The 23,400-nt window shown below is 42.0% G+C and overlaps 1 long non-coding RNA gene across 1 annotated transcript; it reads right to left on the minus strand.

Annotated features, from left to right (window-relative positions):
- Nucleotides 1–8,377: 8,377 nt before the first annotated feature.
- On the minus strand, nucleotides 8,378–22,617 carry LOC120860343. Its single transcript, XR_005720303.1, has 3 exons — nucleotides 22,428–22,617; nucleotides 13,944–14,042; nucleotides 8,378–8,417 (listed from the first exon to the last, which is right to left on the minus strand). It is a non-coding gene; the product is annotated as an uncharacterized LOC120860343 (long non-coding RNA).
- Nucleotides 22,618–23,400: the final 783 nt, after the last annotated feature.

The following is a 23,400-nucleotide window of genomic DNA, read 5'->3' on the forward strand; positions in this document are numbered from 1 at the left end:
GGGATTGGGGGCAGGAGAAGAAGGGGACGACAGAGGATGAGATGGCTGGATGGCATCACTGACTCAATGGACGTGAGTCTGAGTGAACTCCGGGAGTTGGTGATGGACAGGGAGGCCTGGCATGCTGCGATTCATGGGGTCGCAGAGAGTCGGACACGACTGAGTGACTGAACTACCTTTCTGAGTTCTTGGTGAGATCTCTGCAGTAAAACACAGATTAACAAGAGAAAAGCAAAGAGAAGTCTACTAACATGTATACCTTGTGCATATGTGGGAGATGTCCAAGGGAAAATGAGTAACTCTCTGAGTTGGCTTAGAATTCAGGATTAAATACCATCTTAGTAGAGAAAGAAGAGTGAGGATGTTAGGAGTCTCTGCTGCTGCTGCTGCTGCTAAGTTGCTTCAGTCGTGTCCGACTCTGTGCGACCCCATAGATGGCAGCCCACCAGGCTCCCCCGTCCCTGGGATTCTCCAGGCAAGAACACTGGAGTGGGTTGCCATTTCCTTCTCCAGTGCATAAAAGTGAAAAGTGAAAGTGAAGTCGCTCAGTTGTGTCCAACTCTTAGTGACCCCACGGGCTACAGCCTACCAGGCTCCTCTGTCCATGGAATTTTCCAAGCAAGAGTACTGGAGTTGGGTGCCATTGCATTCTCCATTTAGGACTTTCAGGGAAGAGGAAATGATTTTTAGGAAAGATGAATGGGCTCTTCAAAGACTAGATGGAAGAAATGATAGTTTGTGACCAAGTTTGTCTGTGTGTTGTGTCAACCTCTAGCCTCCTCCCCTGTGATAAGTCAATCTCCCTGGGTTAATGATGCCTCTAGGGAGGATATTTATGATAAACGAGTTCTTTTTGGAGGATCTATCTTTAGGCAGATAAGTGGGATTCAAAGAAAGCTCTACCTACATTTGCCACTTTTCAAGTGCCTACAGCTCCAAATAGTTAGTACACCAAAGCAGCATATTTTGGGATAGCATGTCTTGAACTCCTGCAGTCATCTTTTGGGGTGGCATATTCTGCTACCCTCATGACCCACCTTTGAAAATTCCCCAAGTTTCATGGTCTAGAAGCTGAGTTGGTAGATCTCACTGAACCAGTCTCTCAATCTTGAGAACAGGTCAGTTCAGTTAAACAATTGTGTCTCATTCCAGGAAGTGATATTGCAGGTGGGATCCTACCAAAGTTAGAATGGATATGGTACAAGTAAGCAGGTATTTGATAAGAGGCATTTCTTTGGAAACAAAACAAATAATGGTTGGAGCACACTGTTAAGTCAGTGTCTGAGTCCAGAGAGCAGCCCTGAGAAGATTTCTATATATTGGGCTGGAAGCACCTTTTGAAGTTTAATATTAATATTTTTGATGATGTCATTGGGTGTTCTGGTGAACTTTCTGAGCGACCTAGACAGCAACAGACATGAAGGTTGTCCATACATGATCCGTTGTGGTGATTTCTCTGAGGTTTATACCAAGTTGTCCAGCTTCAGCTTCCAGTCCTTTGGGAAAAGGGCAGGTTTGTTTTTAGGGATTTCAGTCAGAAGGGTGAAAGAAAATTGCAAGCATTAGTTTGGAGAATTTTAGTCAGATATTAGAGAAAACTAGAATTTAAGATCCAGTCCAGTTTGCTAGAACCTCATATCCACAAAGATTGTTATAATTTTCTACTGAAACAATCTTTCACTGTACAATCACCCCCATTTCTAGAAAATATAATCACAGAAAAGGAAATTTGTTCACAAAACAAGTTTGGGCTCACAAAACTTGACCTGATTATTTACATAAGAGCAGTAAGAATAGCAATTGAGCATGTAGGTGCTTTTAAAATCTGCTTTGTTAGAACTTTCATAAGGAATCTCAGATTGGACTTTTAAAAGACTTTCAAGGCTAGGAAGCCAAACCAAGAACTCATTGTCAGAGTTCACATGTATATCTATACATTTGGGTTAATTCCTCTCTGCTCAAAGTCCCCCCAAAAATATACTGAGATTCCTGGGACTGGTAGGAAGTGATCTTCCTTACTTACTTGGTAAGGCTGGAAAACCTAAAGTCGAGGAACCAGGAAGTTTCTTAGAAGGGGCTTAATGGCTCAGACGGTAAAGCGGGTCACAAAGAGTCGGACACAACTGAGCAACTTCACTTTCACTTTCACTGTAAAGTCAAGCTTACTTCCTTAAAGCTGTCTGGTCATATCTTATTCTACGTACATCATTCTCCAATTTGATATCCTAGTCAAGCCTTAGTAATATAACTGTTTGCAACTGTGTCCTGTCACAAGAACAACAGATTCTTCTACAACTTATGCAAATAGCTATATTGCTGTGAAAATAAGAATACACATTAAGAGTATGAGTTCTGGAGGGATCAGATAGGGAGAAAAGATAAATGCTTCAATTCTGTTTATGAAGGTATACTATACCAAACTGCAGTAAGTCACAGATAGCTTAAGAGAAAAAAGCTTTCTTAAATCTAGAAAACAAAGCATGAAAGAACTAGCAAAATTTCAAACAAAAAGTAATACAAACTGTAGTTGTGCTTATCAGTTTATTCAGTCCCCTATGATTAAATCTTATTTTGCTTGATCTTGAGCTACTAGTTTTATGACTCATTCTGTTTTTCCATTACAGTTTTGGAAATTCTTACCCAGTTTAATGATATGATCTTAAAGTTATTGGAAACTGATATCCTAGCATACTTATTAGAGTCCTTTCCATGAATCTGAAGACAAAGAGTTTTTGCATCATAGGTACTTGCAAAAGCTTTCAGGAAACATCAGAGTAAAACAATAACTGTCTGTGACTGACAAAATGACCATGGTTAAAAACTTGAAAGTTCATTTAAGAACAACTGACAAGGAAATTTGGTTATTTCTGTGTTGTACACAGTTTAGGATGATAACTAGAGTTATGACTGATAACATTGTATGAGGATGTATCAGATTCTAGGAATTTCATATACTTTCTGGAACACACACTAATAATAATATACATCCCTACAAATATAACTTAGGAAGGTTAAACATTACTTCCTTAAAAAAAGAGAAGAACTCTGTTTTGTACTGGCATATAGCCAATTAACAATGTTGTGAGTTTCAGATGAACAGCAAGAGGACTGAGCCATACACATACATTTATCCTGCTGCTGCTGCTAAGTCGCTTCAGTCGTGTCCGACTCTGTACGACCCCATAGACGGCAGCCCACCAGGCTCCCCTGTCCTGGGATTCTCCAGGCAAGAACACTGGAGTGGGTTGCCATTTCCTTCTCCAATGCATGCATGCATGCTAAGTCGCTTCAGTCATGTCTGACTGTGCGACCCTACGGACAGCAGCCCTCCTCTGACCATGGGATTCTCTAGGCAAGAATACTGGAGTGGGTTGCCATTTCCTTCTCCATTCTTCCTCAAATTCCCTCCCATCTAGACTGCCACATAACACTGATCAGAGAGCTTCTATGTGCTATACAATAGGTCCTTGTTGGTTATCTATTTTAAATATAGCAGTGTGTTAATGTCCATCCCAGACTCCCTAGCTATCCCTTCCGCTATCTTTCCCCCTAGCCACCATAAGTTCATTATCTAAGACTGTGAGTCTCTTTCGGAGTTAAACATTACTTTTTACTTAACAATATTTCCAATGTAAACTAACACAGTGTATAAGCCTAATTAGCTTAACATCTGTCTTTTTACAAGGAGAGAGAACAATCTTTTGAAAAGATCTTGGGGTCCTTTTTTTGTTTAGTCATTCAGTCGTGCCTGACTCTTTGCAACCCCACAGACTGCAGAATGCCAGGCTCCTCTGTCCTTCACTATCTCTCAGAGTTTGCTTAAACTCATGTTCATTGAGTTGGTGATGCCATCTTACCAGCTCGCCCTCTGTTGTCCCCTTCTCCTCCTGCCTTTAATCTTCAGTTCTTCACTGAATATTCAGGGCTGATTTCCTTTAGGATTGACTGGTTTGATTTCCTTGCAGTCCAAGGAACTCTCAAGAGTCTTCTCTAGCATCACAATTCAAAGGCATTGATTCTTTGGCACTTAGCCTTCTTTATTGTCCAGCTCTCACATCTGTACATGTACTACAGGAAAAACCATAGCTTTGACTATATGGACTTTTGTTGGCAAAGTAATGTCTGTGCTTTTCAATACACTGACTAGGTTTGTCATAGCTTTTCTTCTAAGGAGTAAGCATCTTCTAATTTCATAGTAGCAGTTACTGTCCGTGATTTTGGAGCCCAAGAAAATAAAGTAAGTCACTGTTTCCATCGTTTCTCCATCTATTTGCAATGGAGTGATGGAACCCAATGCCATGATCTTAGTTTTTTGAATGTTGAGTTTTAAGCCAGCTTTTTCACTCTCCTCTTTCACCTTCATCAAGAAGCTCTTTAATTCCTCTTCACTTTCTGCCATTAGGGTGGTGTCATTTGTGTATCTGAAGTTACTGATATTTCTCCCTGCAATCTTGATTGCAGATTGTGCTTCACCCAGTCCAGAATTTCACATGATGTACTCTGCATATAAGTTAAATAATTGGGGGCCCTCTGGGAAATCCCAAAGTTAGTTCAAGGTCAAAAAGACTTCATTTAGAATTTGATTTTTGGTAAGCTTTCCAAACTTTTTAAGAGATTAAAAAAGAGGCAGCAAGAATACAGAGAGAAACTGTACAAAAATGACCCAGATAATCATGATGGTGTGGTCACTCACCTAAAGCCAGACATCCTATAATCTGAAGTCAAATGAGTCTTAGAAAGCATTACTACAAACAAAGCTAGTGGACTGGAAAAGGTCAGTTTTCATTCCAATCCCAAAGAAGGGCAGTGCCAAAGAATGTACAAGCTACTATACAGTTGCACTCATTTCACTTGCTAGTAATGTTATGCTCAAAATCCTTCAAGCTAGACTTCAGCAGCATGTGAACCGAGAACTTCCAGATGTGCAGGCTGAGTTTAGAAAAGGCAGAGGAACCAGAGATCAAATTGCCAAGATCTGTTGGATCATAGAGAAAGCAAGGGAATTTCAGAAAAACATCTAATTATGCATCATTGACTAACTAAAGCATTTGTTTGTGTGGATCACAACAAACTGTGGAAAATTCTTAAAGAGATGGGACTATCAGGCCACCTTACCTGCCTTCTGAGAAACCTGTATGTAGGTCAAGAAGCAACAGTTAGAACCTTACATGGAACAACAGACTGGTTCCAAATTGGAAAAGGAGTATTTCCCAATACAAGGCTGCATTTTAACTTATATGCAGAGTACATCATGCAAAATGCTAGGCTGGATGAATCACAAGCTAGAATCAAGATCGCTAGGAGAAATAGCAACAAGCTCAGATATGCAGATGATACTATTCTAATGGCAGAAAACGAAGAGGAACTAAAGAGCCTCTTGAAGGTGAAAGAGGAGAGTGAAAAAGCTAACTTAAAACTCAAAATTCAAAAAACTAAGATCATGGCATCCAGTCCCATCACTTCATGGCAAATAGATGGGGAAAAAGTCAAAACAGTGACATATTTTATTTCCTTGGGCTCCAAAATCACTGCATATGGTGACAGCAACCATGAAATTAAAAGACACTTGCTCCTTGGAAGGAGAGCTATGACCAACCTAGGCAGCATATTAAAAAGCAAAGACCTCACTTTAACGACAAAAGTCCATATAGTCAAAGCTGTGGTTTTTCCAGGAGTCATGTATGGATGTGAGAGTTGGACCATAAAGAAGGCTGAGCACTGAAGAACTGATGCCTTTGAATTGTGGAGAAGACTCTTGAGTCCCTTGGACTGCAAGGAGATCAAAGCAGTCAATCCTAAAGGAAATCTACACTAAATATTCATTGAAAGGACTGGTGCTGGAGTTGAAGTTCCAATACTTTGGCCATCTGATTTGAAGAGCGGACTCATTGAAAAGACCCTGATGCTGGGGAAGATTGAAGGCAAAAGAAGAAGAGGGCAGCAGAGGATGAGATGGTTAGATAGCATTACCAACTTAGTGGACATGAATTTGAGCCAACTCTGGGAGACAGTGAAGGACAGGGAAGCCTGACGTGCTGAAGTTCATGGGTTGCAAAAAGACACGACTTAGTGACTGAATTACAAAAACAAGTTTTTCAAAAATATCAAAAGATTTCAAAACACTTGGTTAACTAGTAGCATAGGTCACTGTGAAATAACACTTAGTTATCCATTTAACCAAAAATGACAAAGCTCTCAAAGGCAAATATGGAAATTACATAGTAGTAAAAAGAAATTTAGCTCTTTTAACATAGAAGATTTGCTTTTCTTTTCCTTTTACTTGTGTTGAGGCATAGCTGATTTACAATATTATGTAAATTTCATGTGTACAACATAGTAATTCACAAATTTTAAAGGTTATACTCCATTTACAATTATTTTAAAATATTGGCCATATTTCCTATGCTATACAATGTATCCTTGTAACATTTATTTTACATATAGTGGTTTGTACCTCTTAACCCTCTACCCCTATTATGTTCTGCCCCCCTTTCCCTAACCCCCTGGCAATCACTAGTTTGGTCTCTAATGTGTGAGCCTGTTTCTTTTTTTGTTGTATTCACTAGTATTTTTCAGATTCCACAAATAAGTGATAACACAGTAGCTGGAGAAGACTTATTTCCTTAAGTAATCAAAGATCTGATAAAACAACATGAATCATAAGAAATTATTTTCTTAACAATGTTCACACATAATTACAGCAGTGTTAATTATATTGATTATATTGTACATTACATCTCTAGTATTTGTTTCTCTTATAATTGGAAGTTTATACCTTCTGATTGAAAGGGAAGTAGCTCAGTCGTGTCCGACTCTTTGCAACCCCGTGGACTGTAGCCTACCAAGCTCCTCTCTCCATGGGATTCTCCAGGCAAGAATACTAGAGTGGGTTGCCATTTCTGTCTCCAGGGGATCTTCCCGACTCAGGGATTGAACCTGGGTCTCCCACATTGAAGGCAGATGCTTTAACCTCTGAGCCACCAGGGAAGTATACCTTCTGATTACTTTCCTCCAATTCCATCTCTCCCCTTTGTCCTTTATTCTTGTCTTTCTCATTCTGGAACAACCAGTTATTCTATTTTAGGACAAAATCACTCTCATTTTTTTCTTAACAAAAATATGTCTCCATACCTCATACTTTTTCTTACTTAAAATCATACCCTACATGCCTTGTATACTTGGCATAGTTTTTTTCCTACTGCTTTTAATTATATGCATTAATTAGAATTCTTAACTCTTTAAAAGTGAAAGTGAAAGGGAAGTAGCTCAGTCGTCTCCAACTCTTTGTGACCCCATGGACTGTAGCCTATCAGGCTCCTCCGTCCATGGGATTTTCCAGGCAAGAGTGCTGGAGTGAATTGCCATTTCCTTCTCCAGGGGATCTTCCCGACCCAGGAATCGAACCCGGGTCTCCCGCGTTGCAGGCAGACGCTTTACCGTCTGAGCCACCAGGCTTAGAGACTTTAATTTCTAGTAAAAACTAAGAAAAGCAATTCGAACTGTCTGTCACACCAACATTCTAGAGGTGGCAAACTTGTCATTTCATAACATCCAGAATCATAGGCTTCCACGTTGTACAATTTTTTAATGTAGTAAAAGGATGCTTACTATTAGAACCAATTTTTTTCTGTTTATAATTAGAGACCAAAAGTGAGCAAACTTAGACTTTCTTGTTTTCTATGTGTAAAAATCAAGCATTTTATTTATATAGCAAGAAAGCACTCATTTATTCTCTATTTAAATAGCATACTTAAGATTTAAAATCACATTTGGCAGTGTACTGCAGGATGCTAAAAAGACTTCATCCATATTGCTTTGGATTTCCTGACATCTTGTTATATGTTTTCCATCATCCATTGAAATAGTTAGTCCAGCTTGCTTAACCTGAACTGGACACTTTAAGGATGTAAAAGCTACACTTATGTTTAGTAAAGTTTCAGAATTATTTTATTTAGAAATTATCTAGATATTCAGTGGACATTTCAAGCGACCAAAAAGATTTTGGAAGCTATTATAAACTACTTTATATTTTATAAAACATTAATTGTTGAAAAGTTCATTTTAAATTTATTTTTAAAATTTTATTTATTTAAAAAATTTTTGGCTGTGCTGGGTCTTTGTTGCTGCATGATGGCATTCTCTAGTTTCTATGAGCAGGGTCCGCTCTTCATTGTGTTGTGCCAGGCTTCTCATTGCAGTAACTTCATTGTTGTGGCACACAGGCTCTAGGTGCCTGGGCTTCAGAAGTTGCAGCACGTGTGCTTAGTAGCTAGGCTTCTGGGCTCTAGAGCGTGGGCTCAGTGGTTGTGGAACATGGTCTTAGTTGCTCCGAGGTATGTGGAATCTTTCCAGACCAGGGATCAAAACTGTGTCCCCTGCATCGGCAAGCAGATTCTTATCCACTGTACCAAGGAAGTCTGAAAAGTTAATTTATAAACTTTTATTTCATCTACATTTAGTTAATTCCTTTGTTCTTAACAATTATGTTTGGATAAGTGGTGACAATTTCATGTTATACAAGTTAAATTATTTTAAATTATGTTTCTTCCTGACTAGTAAACCCAGGTAGAACAAAAGTTGTATATATGTATAATATTTGATATTAACAACCCTGACTGGTTCCAAATAGGAAAAGGAGTACGTCAAGGCTGTATATTGTTACCCTGCTTATTTAACTTAAATGCAGAGTACATCATGAGAAACGCTGGGCTGGAAGAAACACAAGCTGGAATCAAGATTGCTGGGAGAAATATCAATAACCTCAGATATGCAGATGACACCACCCTTATGGCAGAAAGTGAAGAGGAACTCAAAAGCCTCTTGATGAAAGTGAAAGAGGAGAGCGAAAAATTTGGCTTAAAGCTCAACATTCAGAAAACGAAGATCATGGCATCTGGTCCCATCACTTCATGGGAAATAGATGGGGAAACAGTGAAAACAGTGTCAGACTTTATTTTTTGGGGCTCCAAAATCACTGTAGATGGTGATTGCAGCCAGGAAATTAAAAGACGCTTACTCCTTGGAAGAAAAGTTATGACCAACCTAGATAGTATATTCAAAAGCAGAGACATTACTTTGCCAACTAAGGTCCATCTAGTCAAGGCTATGGTTTTTCCTGTGGTCATGTATGGATGTGAGAGTTGGACTGTGAAGAAGGCTGAGTGCCAAAGAGTTGATGCTTTTGAATTGTGTTGTTGGAGAAGACTCTTGAGAGTCCCTTGGACTGCAAGGAGATCCAACCAGTCCATTCTGAAGGAGATCAACCCTGGGATTTCTTTGGAAGGAATGATGCTAAAGCTGAAACTCCAGTACTTCGGCCACCTCATGCGAAGAGTTGACTCATTGGAAAAGACTCTGATGCTGGGAGGGATTGGGGGCAGGAGAAGAAGGGGACGACAGAGGATGAGATGGCTGGATGGCATCACTGACTCAATGGACATGAGTCTGAGTGAACTCTGGGAGATGGTGATGAACAGGGAGGCCTGGTGTGCTGCCATTCATGGGGTCGCAAAGAGTCGGACACGACTGAGCGACTGAACTTAACTGAACTGAACAACCCTGATGACATGCCTATTTTTGTTTCACTAAACCAGTAATATTCTTATTTGCCAAAGATTACCTGTCACGTGAACTTGAAAAAGACTGGGTTTCTATATTTCTCTGAGAGAATATTTAATTTATATAAGTATTTATTTTCCTTTAAGTCAATTAAATAGAGTTCTTTTACAAATTGGGGCTGCCCTCGTGGCTCAGTGGTAAAGAATCTGCCTGCCAATGCAGGAGATGTGGGTTTGATCTCTGGGTTGGGAAGATGCCCTGCAGGAGGACACGGAGATTCCCTCCAGTATTCTTGCCTGGGAAATCCCAGGGACAGAGAAGCCTCGTGGGCTATAGTCCATAGGGTTGCAAAGAGTGGGATGCAACTTACTGACTAAACAGTATAGGCATACATAAACACACAAGACAAACACAAACTGAAATCTTACAGCTTTTATTTTAAAATTTTAGCCATATGTTAGGTGTATTAATTCACAAAAGAACAGTTGGATTCAAATTGTGTTTCTGGCAGATTAATAGGTTGATTACCCACTATTTGGCTAAGGTTTTCACTTGTATTCAAGGAGAAGACTTTTAAGAGATTTCACTTTCTCAGATTCCAAAAGCTCCTAGTTCCTTTTCCATAGTTGCTTTGAGGGGTGTTGGAACCCCTTGAAAGCCCCTGATATGGGGTAAGGGACCTTAAGTTTAAGTGTCTGTAGGGAGTTGAGGGGCCAAAGTGGGAAGGAAAAGGTCTGGTAGGGTGGACAGAGGGCTGGAGGAGGCAGGCGTTTGATGGGGCTTAGTATAGGATTCAAGGGAGCTGAATGGAAGATGCAAGGTGGCAAAAGAAGGAAGGAGGAGCAGAGAGAATATGGAAAGGAAGGGGTCTTAGAGGAGTCAGTTTGGTGAGATCCTAAGTTTTCCCAATGAAGTTTCAAATTATCTGCAGCAAAATCATGCTGACAAAAAGGAAGTGGACAGATTTCCCTCTGGCCCACTGGCTCAGAATCTGCTACCAGTGCAGGAGACACGGGTTCAATCCCTGGTTCGGGTACTAAGATCCCAAGTGCCGCAAGTCAACTAAGTCCACATGCCACAACTACTGAGCCCGTGTACCGCGACTACTGAAGCCTGTACACCTAGAACCTGTGCTCTGCAACAAGAGGAGCCACCAAAATGAGAAGCCTGTGCACTGCAACTAGAGAGTAGCCCCTGCTCTTTGAAACTAGAGAAAGCCGGCACACAGCAATGAAGACCCAGTGCAGCCAAAAATAAATAAAGAAATAAAAAAAAATTTTTTAAAAAGGAAGTGGACAAAATTGGTGGAATGTAATCAGCAGAGCTTTGAGAAGAGGATTTCAGTTGACTGGAAAGTCCCGGGAGGAACACTGTCAAATAGAGAGGACACAGAAGTCTTAAAAAACAAAAACAAAAACAACTTCTATCAGGCTCTGAATATCAGCTTCCAATTAGGAAGGGCATCTTCTGACCATTGTTTAGTCACTAAGTCATGTCTGATTCTTTGTGACCCCATGGACTGTAGCCCACCAGGCTCTTCTGTCCATGGAATTTCCCAGGCAAGAGTACTAGAGTGGGTTGCCATTTCCTTCTCTAGGGGATCTTCCTGACCCAGGGACTGAACCCACATCTCGTGCATTGGCAGGTGGATTCCTGTACCACTGAGCCACCTGGGAAGCACCTTCTAACCATAGAGTTCTTTTTTAAAAAATTCTTTCAATATCTTATTTTATCATATTTCAGCAAGTACAAACAGTAAATATTCCTGGCAATATTGAGCTGCTTTTTAAAAATTATCTCTCTACCTTTTCCTTCAAACCAAAGTATAACTACCAAGTGACTTGACCTTTCACGACTTAACTATGGACATGAGAGCTGTCCCGAAAAAGGGTACAAAAGGTGCAACTCTCCTAAGACCCAGAAATACAAAGATCGCTGAAAGAAAAAAAGGCTTAACTCCCCCGCAAGCTGGCAACAGTCAGTAGGAGGAGAGCTGCAAATGGGGTGTGGCCCACATTCCTGTTTGGCTACATTCTTGGCGCCCCCCAACCTGATGGTTGAGCCACCTGTACACACAAGAACCAACAGCCTGCCTTCAAGCTGAGGTCTCAGGACACAACACGAGACAAATAAAAAAGTAATAGCTGTTTCCAGGAGGGAAAGGATAGATAACCAAAGTGTTGTGTTAGTTGTTCAGTCATGTCCAACTCTTTGCAACCCCATGGACTGTAGCCTGCCAGGCTCCTCTGTCATGGAATTCTCCTGGCAAGAAAATACTGGAATGGGTTACCATGCCCTCCTTCAGGGGATCTTTCTGATCAAAGTGTACCCCAAAAATAAAATTCATAAGAATCACAATTCAGAGAACTAATTCTTTTTTTGGTGGGCGGGGGCTAGGCTGGATCTTAATTGAGGAACATAGGATCTTTAGTTGTGGCATGCGAACTCTAGTTCCCTTTCTAGGGATCAAACCTGAGTCCCCTGTGTTGCAAAGAGGAGTCTTAACCACTGGGCAACCAGGGAAGTCCCAAAGAACTCAGCAGTGTTTTTCTCCTGCTAACTTGAAATTGGAAAGGAAGGGCCTACATAAAATTTTGCCTCTCTCTTGACTGAGCCATACAGAGAGTCCCAGGGGCACCGACTCTGGGATGAAGTCTTACCCATCTGCCAGTGTTCCTAGGATTCCATCTGAGGAGGGTGGCTCAGTGGTCCCTTCTCATCCCCAGAAACTGTAGAAGGGGGAAAATAATTTTCTCTGTACCCTTCTCAATTCCTGTCTGAGACTCGTAATACAACACAGATTAACAAGAGCAAAGCAGACAGAAGTTTGTTAATCTGTCTCTCTCATACATACATGGGAGATACCCAGGGTAAAAATAAATAAAATTTCCTAAGGTGGCTTAGGAATTCAGGATTAAATGCCATCTTAATAGGGAAAGGTGAAGGGTTGGAGGGCAGGGGATGTAGGCCTTAGAGGAGTGCAAGTGTGCGAAGTCACTTCATTCATGTCCGACTCTTTGTGACCCCAGGGACTATAGCCCGATAGGTGCCTCTGTCCATGGGATTCTCCAGGCAAGAATACTGGAGTGGGCTGCCATGCCCTCCTCCAGAAGATCTTCCCAACCCAAGGATCTAACCTGTGACCTGGGGATAAAACCGGAGTCTCTTACATCTTCTGTATCGTCAGGTGGGTTCTTTACTACTAACGCCACCTGGGAAGCCAGCTTCACAGCACCATTCAAAGATTTTAGATCAAGCATTCCAGCAAGACTACTGTCACACAGCCTGGCATGGCCAGAGGTGCCCACCTCTTAAGCAGGCACCTGCCGCCAGGATCAGCCCTTGCAGGAACTGGAGACTGATTGCACCCGGAAGCGGGGCGCCCTGCCACCTGACGCACCTCACCCTAGGCCTTGACCCTGCGAGCACTTAAGCTGGGAGAGTCACTGACTCATGATGAAAATCAGAAATTTAGGTCTCTTGTAAAATAAAGTTCCGTCTAGGGGAGTGTATTCGTTTCCCCAGGTTGCCATAACAAAGTCTCACAAACCAGGTGACTTAGAACAGAAGAAATCTATTTTCTCACAGTTCTGGAGGCTAGAAGTGTGGAATCAAGCTGAGGGTGAGATTAGCTCCCTTTGAGGTTCTGAGGGAGAATTCATTCCCTTATTTCCCCCGGTGGCCTGCAATCCTGGCACTCCTCGGCTCATAGGTGGGTGATCGCTACCCTCTCTGCCTCCGTCTTAAAGTGGGCTTCTCCCTGTGTCTTTCTGTCTTCACGTGACTGCCTCCTTCTAAGGACACCAGTCAGATTAGTGGCCAATCTTACTTCAGTATGAACTCATCTTAACTAATCTGCAATGACCCTATTTCCAAATACGGTCACATTCTTGGGATTAGGAATTCCACTTACTTAAAAAAAAATTATTTACTTCTTTATTTGGCTGCATCAGGTCTTAGTTTCAGCATACGGGCTTTTTCAGTGTAGTGCACAGACTCTCTAGTTGTGGTGCGTGGTCTTAATTGCTCTGAGGCATGTGGGATCTTAGTTCCCTGACCAGGGATCAAACTTGCGTCCTTTGCACTGCAAGGCAGATTCTTAACTACTGGATCACCAGGAAAGTCCCGGGACTTCCACTTACTATTAATTAATTTATTTATTGAGACAAGATGACACAAATGAACCCATAATAGGGCTAAAAAAAATAAAAAAGAATTTTATTTTACATCAGTTTTGAGAGCCGCTTTGTTCTAAGTATCTTTATTTCTGTCTGGAGCAAGGATCACAACCCGGTGATTCAGGGCCAAATTTGGCTTCCAGGAGTGGGTCAGTGTCTCCACCATTCCCTAGTATGTTAAGCTGGCCACTTCACAAATTTGCTTACCTGAGTGGTCCTTGAAGGCATCTGCATATGTGACCCTTGGATTAGAGCTTGCTGTCTCAGTGCGCCTTCATGTTTTACCATCTTAGCATCAGAATTACCCTGGGAAACAGAACAAATGTGTTCCCATTTCGATGACCAGGACACAGAGGCTCAGAAAGCAAAGGGGATCTGCCTCGATCACACAGTTGGAAGTAGTGGCACTGAGTCTCCCATCCAAGTCTCCAGCCACCCTGATGGGGCTTGTACCTGATCAGGACATCTCCACGTTTCCAAAGCTCTAAGGCTGCAGTGGGCTCTCAGGACCCGCCCTCTGCCCCATTTCTTCAGCTAGATTTTCAGAGTAGCAAATGCCACTAGCATTTTGAGTCACAGAGACTTTTTAAACAGCAGGCACATTCCTGGAGGAAAACCTTTGCAGATGTTCCTCTGAGAGAGAAGAAAGTATAATAATATGCTGTCTGAGTTAAGGACAGGCTGGTTTTGAGCTTGGTTAAAATTTCCCTTCTCCAAATACGCAAGAAAAAGGAGTGAAAGGGACTACTCCTTCTTTTCTCTTATTCTGGAATTCCTATTAAATAGGATGGCAAACATTTTGGACCCACCCTCCAGGCTTCCTAACCTTTCTTTTTCTTTTTTCCCCCATATGCCAACGTGGTATTTTAAAATTAAAGATCCAGATGTGGAACAACCTTTGAGGGAAGCTCTTGCTTAGGGGTCAAGCCCCTCCAACCAGCCCCCCCCCCACCCTTTGAAGGCATTGGCTTCTTGGAGGGAGTGTTCTTCAACTTGCTTTTTGGTTGCTCTTTTGAGAACTGGATATTTGTTCTGGGTCCTCCTAGAAATATGCACTTACAGATGTAAGGAAATGGAATGAAATTGCTTGGCATTTCCTTTACGCTTGGTATTTTGAAATTTCATCGTAATTAATCCAGGTGTTGCTGCTGTTGTTTGGTCACTAAGTCATGTCTGACTTTTTGCAACCCAGTGGACTGCAGCACGCCAGGCTTCCCTGTCTTTCACTATCTCCTGGAGCTTGCTCAAACTCATATCCATTGAGTCAGTGATGCCATGCAGCCATCTCATTCTCTGTCGCCCCCTTCTCCTCCTGCCCTTAATCTTTCCCAGCATCAGGGTCTTTTCCAATGAGTAGGCTCTTTGCAACAGTTGGTCAAAGTATTGGAGCTTCAGCATCATCAGTCTTTCCAATGAATATTCAGGGTTGATTTCCTTTAGGATTGATTGGTTTGATCTCTTTGCTGTCCAAGGGACTCTTCAGAGTCTTCTCCAGCACCACAGAAGTTCGAAAGCATCAATCTTTCAGCGTTCAGCCTTCCTTACAGTCCAATTCTAACATCCCTACATGACTACTAGAAAACCATAGCTTTGACTATATGAAACTTTGTTTGTAAAGTGATGTCTCTGCTTTTTAATACATCATTTAGGTTTGTCATGGCTTTCCTTCCAAGGAGTAAGCCTCTTTTAATTTCATGGCTGTAGTCATCGTCCACAGTGACTTTGGAGTCCAAGAAAATAAAATCTGTCACTGTTTCGACTTTTCCCCCATCTATTTGCCATGCAGTGATGGGACCAAATACCATGATCTTAGTTTCCTGAATGTTGAGTTGACAGAATCCAAGTGTAGGTCTTTTTTTAAAAAAGTTATTCTTGATGCTCAGTGGGCCATTTCACTGTGAAAGCTTATTCCTTTCTTCAACTTCTAGGAAACAATATGTCATTGCTCTCTTTTTTAATTTTTCCCCTTCCATTCCCTCTGTTCTCCCTTTCTGAAATCCCTATAAAATAGGATGGTAGAATCTCTGGATCCATCCTCCATGGATTCCCCACTTTTTTTCTATGCCAACATGAGGTGTTTTTTATTAAGTAATAAAAATAACTAAATGAAATCCTCTAAGTCCCTTTAAGACTCAGCCTTGCTGTGTGCACAGTAGGTGCTGAATAAACATGACCTCCTTCTTCATTCTCAGCACCTATATCAACAACCACATTATTATCAACAGTAACATTTATTGGCTCCTTATTGTGTGAAGGCAGTGAGCAAAGTACTTGACACAGAACCCTATTTAATTCCCAGAAACCTATGAAGTAGGTATAATTATTGTTTCCATCTTAGAAATGAGAACACTGAAAGCCATTAAGCAGAGAGGTTGGCAAACTACTGGCAGTGAAACAAACTGACCTCTGTCTTCTAACTTTTATTATTATTAGCTGCACCATGGGGCTTGTGGGATCTTAGTTCCCTGACCAGTGATCGAAACCAGGCCCTGGCATTGAAAGCACCAAGTCCTAACCACTGGACTGCCAGGGAATTCCTATCTAACTTTTCTTTTATACTGCCCATCTCTGTTCTTTTGAACTGCATTTCGGGAGAATTTCTTCATTTGATCTTTCAACTTTGTTATTCACCCTTTAGCAATATCTGTTTTGCGATTAGTCCATTGAATTTTTATTTGGAAAACTGAGTTCTTAGATTTCCAAAATCTCCAGTTGATTTTTTAATATATGAAATATTCTTTCACATTTCTTGTGAACCTATTAATTGCACTGAATCTGAAGTCCTGTTCTTTAGTATTTGTTAATTCTGCTTATTTAGTATTTGTCTGGCTGCTTCAGGTCCTAGTTCCATCACTCAGGATCATAGATCTTTGTTGCAGCACGCAGGATCTTTAGTTGTGGCATGCAAACTCCTAGTTCCCGAGTGAAGGATCTAATTCTCTGACCACGGATCAAACCTGGACCCCTTGCATTGAGCTCAGAATCTCAGTCACTGGACCACCAGGGAAGTCCCTAATTCTGTTTCTTGATGTTAGTTTTTCTGATAGTGGATTGTGATGGTCCTGTTTCATTATCCTGACTTTATTCAAATGTGTAGTTTTCTGGATATTTGTCCATGTCTTTATTGTTCATTCTTATTTTTGTCTGTTTTGTTTACTGAGCCCCCATGTAGTAACTTTGTGGAAGGAGTGGAGCGTGTTGGTTGGGAATAGATGAGGTGGGTGTAGGTAAGGAAGAAGAGGACCTGTCTTGTCTTTTGGGTATGACAATCCTCTTCCCTTTCTGGACTTTAGCTGTTTGGAACAAGACCTTACCTCTGGCCAAAGAGCCTGGTTTGAGGTGAATCTCCCCCATAGCTGGGTGATCAGTGTAGGTGTAAGGATAAGGAAGGGGGAAATTTCATTTGATACTTCAAATGCAGTTTCCAAATTAACAATCCCAAGGAATGGCCCAGGTTCCAGTAATGCAGAAATTTTGAAATTCAAGTTCTTTCTTAACATTTCTACTTTTGTGCCAGACTTCTTTGCATGATTTTTTTTAAAACCAGTGTCAATTTGTTCTTTATTATCTGCCTTTGGTATTAAACTTAGAATGGTCTTCTCTACTCCCTTCCACTCCAAAATGATATTAATAAATATTCATCTATCTTCTTCTTTTACTATTTTGATGATTTTATGTTTTACATTCAAAGGTTTCAGCCATCTGGAATTTATTCTAATGTCAGCCATGACTCTGAGCTCTAACTTAATTTTTTTCCCTAATGGTGAGCAAGTTGTACCCACCATGCCTTTGGTGTTTTAAAAGGCAGCTCAACTCCCAGAGCTCCATAAAAGCCTAAGAGTTAAGAATAGAAAAGCTAGGACTGTAACTCAGTCAGATCCTAATCTCTGCTGCCTCACCACTCACTCTGGGACTCTGGCAGCACTCTGTTCTCCTTAGGGAAAAAGCTCTGGCCAATGATGTAAGGCCAAGAGGGCTGAGGCAGTGAGAGGAGGATTTGCAAAGAACCCTCTGGAGGAGGTTAACAGAGGCTGTGTCCCTGCCACCAGGCATGGCCTTATGAAAAACAGTTGGTCAACCTTGAAACTGTTGCAAGTGGCCCCAAGCTCTCCTCCTTAACTGTATTCTCTTTCTTTAACCTCTTTGTCCTTTCTTGACTCCAAGCCCAGTTCATGGTGCTCCTCTGTGAAGCTTAGCTGCTCCTTGTCCTGGACCTCACTGCATTTGGCACTAATGCAACCTTTGCCATTGTTTATTGACACGTCAATGAGTTAACAAATAAACTAAGTTCCCAGGTTCAGAGGATGCTGCCTGCCATGTACAGGAGACAAAACCCCAAACACCAGAAGATAGAAGATGTGGCCGCCTCTGTAATGTTTGCTGGGGCTCCAACTGTTCGTGGCACCATGGGTGGTACTGTGGAATGGCTGTGACTCTGATCAGGCCGCCAGAAGCTAAGGAGGCCATTCTGTTTGACGAGTGTCAGATCCTGGAGAGAGCAGGAAGAGTCAACTTTCTCTCTTTCCTCGGGGAGCTGATAACTTATGTGTAAGTGTGTAGAGGGAATCTTGGAAGAAACTTCAGGAAAGAAAGAATCAAGCCCAACAAAGCCTCCTAAGAGAATAAGGGATAAAGGTGAGTTGGAGAATGCTCCTTCATCTATTAAAAATGCGCACAAGTGGTTCTTGTGTGCTGACTGTGTGTGAGGCTCCAAACTCTTAACACACTATGTCTCATTTGATCCCCGTGAACCTAGGTGGCATTTTGTTGATGAGAGGTGAGATGACTTAACTATGATCACCACGAGGGGGCCACAACCAGAAATCCAGGTGAGGAGGGGGTTACTTCAGAGAGGAGAAGAACCCACCCTTGGCTATTTGTACTTCTTCTTCTTCTCCTTCTCCTTCTGCTTGGAAGTACCTGGTGGGGCTGAACAGAATTTTCAGTCTTATTCTCTGGGCCTTTGTACTGCAGTTTCCTCCGCCTACATTGCCCTTCACAGCACTTTTCCTCTGGTGAAATTTCAGCCTTCTTTGAGAGGCCAGCTCCCATGTCCTGGCCCCAGTAGGGCCTCCTGCTCCTCCTCCCCTTCCTGGAGCCCTTTCCTGGAGCCCTTCAGGCACGGTCCAGCCTGACTGTAGTTCATGAAGTACATGTCTCCCCTAGGCCTGCCTCCCTGCAGGCTGCCCTCACTGAGGACAGACTAACTCTTTTTGGTCTTTCCAGGGCCTAATATAGGGCCTGGCGCATATGCTTGTTGAATAAGTGCAGGCAGAAAACCAACACTTTTTTAAGCCATGTCAATGCATCAGTTTAGAGCTTGTTCCTTTTTATCCCTCTAAATCCTCCCCTGAAGATTATGTGAAACTTAGCTGAGAACCACAAAAATCCTCATTCCTTTGAATTGTCTTTTGCACTATTTCCTTGGGAATTATCCCTTCCCCTCCCCGCAAAAGATATTTTACACTTTGAGAATTAACAAAGAGAAAATTTCTTAAAATATACATGTATTACAAAATTTATCATCACACCCCTTTTCAAATGCACAGTTCAGTAGTGTTTAGTATGTTCACAATGTTGTGCAATATATAGGATGAACTTTTACATTTTGCAAAATTGAAACTCTATACCCATTAAACAACTCCCCATTCCCTACTCCTCTCAGCCCCTGGAAACAACCATTACTCGTGTCTCTATTAATTTGACTACTCTGGATACCTCATGTAAGTGAAGTCATTCCGTATTTGTGTTTTTGTGACTGGCTTATTTCACTTAGCATAGTATCTTCGAGGTTCATTCATGTCATATCATAGCATATGTCAGAGTTTCCTTCATTTTAAAGACTGAATAATATTCCACTCAGATGTAGCTTTTAGTTTGTTTCTTTTTATTTAATTTTCAACATTTCTATTGCTTTTCAGTCTCAGATTTTGCTATTACTTTCTAGTTTTACTGCATTGTGATTAGAGAATGTTATCTATATTAATCCTACTTTGAAATGTACTGAGATTTTGTTCATTTTTTTTTTATTAGCCTGTCATGTGATCATTTGTTAATGATCAACGGGCACTAACGAGTATATTCTAGGTTTTCAAGGTATGGAGCTTGATGTCTTTTAATTTGATCTGTCTTACTAAGTTAACAAATCAAGTCCTCCATATCCTTCCTTATTGTGTGATTTATTGATCATGGACTAAGAGAGGTAAGTGAGAATTTTCTACTATTACTATATTTCTGTCCATGTCTCCAGGTACTTCCTCTTTTTTTGCATTATAAATTCTGATACTTTATTTTTGGTGCATAAATATTTATGACAGATCTTCACTGTGACTCTCAGCCTTTATCATTACAACATTTTCTCCTGTGGCTTGTTTTCTGATTTTCTGTGAGTTCAGCTGTGTCTGATATTAAAATCATAACTCTTTTTTGTTGTTGTTGTTACTTGTATTTGCATGTGTGATATTTGTTCTGTTTTCTATTTTTTCCTTCTCTTCTACTTTCAATCTGTCTGAGGAACACTATTTTAGATATGTCTCTTACACATGGCACTAGCTAGGTTTTATTTTGTGATTTCATGAGCTGCTTCTAAAGAGTGGGGTGATCAGGTCAAAGTTAAAGAAAACTTTTAAAGCTCTTGACCCTCATGGCCAAATAATTTTTTCACTGGTTGGACTGCTTTGTCCTGTTACCAGCATTTAGAAGCAAGCCATCTCCTCACCATTATCAGCATGACTATTACACTGCTGCTTAAATATTTAATAGGTGAAAATGGGACCTCATTGTTCTTTCATGCTTTTCTTGGCTTCATCTAATTCTACTTTAAGTAAATCAAGATGGAAGAAAAAAAGAAGTTAAAATGAAACATTCCTTTTCAGATATCTTCAGTGAGATTCAAATGAGTGGTGGTATTTCTTATTCCAGATTTCCATGACACTGGACCAATCTTTCCACGGGCTCCTCAGCTCAGGCCTTGGATCTTTGCAGGAGAAAACTGTCCAGGTTTCTTTCTCATAGCCCTACACCATGCTTTCTTCCCTCTGAAGTGAATAGGCAAAATAACACAATAGGAAGATATTGGGTCTGAAGCTAGACTGAATAGCTTCATTGCTATCTGCCATATTGCCAGATTGCAATAGCTAGATTGAAGCTAGACTGAATAAATTTCAGCTCCATCTCTGCTGTTTACTAGCTGCATGTTCTATGGCAGTTCCTCAACCTCTCTGTACCTTGGTTTCCTGAGGTAATAATTCTTAAGGGTAACAATGACTATAACAGTAAATATAGCAACACCTGTTGGGGTTGTTGTGCAGAATAGTTAATTTATGCAAAACACCCAGACAGGATTGCTGTTGGCTCCTCTGGGAAACACACGGCTTACACTTCAACTACGGTGGTTTTGGTGGAAGCGTTTCCTTCTTCCAAGACTCTGCTCTCTTAGCCATTGCATTCAGTTTTAGGCCAGGGGCAGGCTCCTCATAAGAACAGAGCCAATCACAGTCCTTTCCTGGGAACTAAAACTGGGACATGAGAAAAGAAGCCTTTGGTGCCTTTCTGATAGGGAAACTCCCATGGTGTGAGACCCAGGTTCCTGGCAGCCATGTTTCCAGCCTGTGAGGGGAGCTTGGCTTTGAGAGTGAGACTAACTGACCAGTGGAGAAAAGTTGACATTAGAAATGAAAAGAGACAGACATTATTGGAACCCTTAGTTTTGGCTGTCTCCAAAGGTACCTTATGAGCCAATAAATACCCATTTTCTCTAAGATTGCCCTCATTGAGTTTCTGTCACTTGCAATCAAGAGTCTGAGTATATTTCTTAAGGCACCTTAGGACAGTATAGATCATGGGGTCTCCTGTCTGTCCACCTCTCTGAGAAGCCCTCCCTAAGACATACACACACACACACACACACACACACACACACATATTCGCGCACACACACTCACGGCAATTCTAGATATGAACTGGTGTTCTTTCTTCGCCTGCGCTGCCCACACAGACTTTAGCTTCTCTATACACACCAGAGACTGCTGTGCTCATGCCTGGCCTAAGGAACTGCACTTGCTAAACAGGATGTTATCCCGGAAATCTGTGCCCTTCTCTGTAGGCCCCTTGTTCTTTTTTTTCACTGCCCTATTCAGTAACTTCGCAAATATCTAATGAGCACCTGCCAAGAACCATGTCAGGCCTGGGGCCCCAGAGAGGCAGCAGACGGTTCCTGCTGTCAAGGAGCTGCAGGCCATGGGGGCCATCAGGCTGTCAGAAGACAGCTCCAAGAGAGACGGCGGGGCGAGTGTGGAGCAGATGTTTCTGCCAAGTGCTGCAGGAGCTCAGAGAGGGCTCTGTCACTGGCTGCCGAGGATTGTCTGCTGAGACTCTGTTCTATCTGCCTCCAGCTTCTCCCCACCCCAGCCCACCCTGCCTACTGCCACCAAAATGTCTCCCCCAACAGCTCAGTTCAGACTGCCTCTGCTCCCTCCCCAGGCTTAAGCCCACAAGCCCTAGCCTGGCAAGACCCTAATCCAGATATTACCTCAACCTACTTTCTCAGCCATGTTGTTCCCTGGTCCTCAGGAAACTTACCCACGCCCGGTCACTCACCTTCATCACATACGTCTGTGTTTCCCCACCTCGGTGTCTCTGCTCGCCCTGCTCCCTCTGTCTCCCATCCCTGCAAGTCCCAGGTATACATACCTTCCAAGGTGAGGGATGGCAAATGTGTGCCATGTGCCTGCTCTGATCATCTGGCTGTGTTGCCATGTTGAGAAGGATTCTGTGGACATACCTGTTTTCAGTGAAAGAGTAAGGGATCAGGGACTTCCCTGGTGGTCCAGTGGCTAAGACTCCAAACTCCCAATGCAGGGAGTCTGGGTTTGATCCCTGGTCAGGGAACTAGATCCCACATGCCACAACTAAGACCTGGTACAGTCAAATAAATAATTTTTTTTTTTAAGAAAGAGTAAGGGATCAGTCAGCAAAATCAGCCATTGGCACCAAATTGGGTGTGTGCTGGGGCTGGTGATCGGGGAGAGGTGGAGGGTTGGAGGGAGTGGGTGGTGATGAACAGCACTCTTGGGGTGCAAGGGGACTTTGATCTAAGATGAGGTCTTATGGATTGCCCCACCCTCATGAAGACTTCCTTGCTCCTTCAAGTGAAATTAACCTCTTTCTCTTCTGAATTTTTATAGCCTTCTCTCTGTGCCTCAGTGACAGCACAGATTGCTGCTATCTTTTTATGGTACCTCTGCTTTTTTTTTTTTTTGAGGAGACAGATGGTATCCTATAGAGTATGGTACAAGGGAGAGATTCAAAACACATTAACCAAACGGATGGAAACCTGGTCGGTTCCACATGATGGAATTGTGTGGAACACTAAGATATACAAAGATATACAAAGAGCCGCAAGGGGCCTGCCCCATGTGGCCGGCCTTCCCCATAGCCTTGGGCAGACCTGGGGATTGTTACAGCTCCGTTCTGACTCCTGAACCAATGTCCCACCCTGCTGCTTCTGCCTGACCTGTCACCTCCTATCTTCCTGGGCACCTGTGACCACTGAGGTCTGAGCTCCCAGCTTCTCGAATTCATCCCTTGACTCAGTAAACCAGGGTTGATGCTTCCTCAGCATCCTTCTCCTGTGCTTGCTGTTAGGGGCCCAGGGACGATGTCC

This window comes from Oryx dammah, unplaced genomic scaffold (assembly GCF_014754425.2).
Source record: "Oryx dammah isolate SB20612 unplaced genomic scaffold, SCBI_Odam_1.1 HiC_scaffold_11056, whole genome shotgun sequence".
NCBI lineage: Eukaryota > Metazoa > Chordata > Mammalia > Artiodactyla > Bovidae > Oryx > Oryx dammah.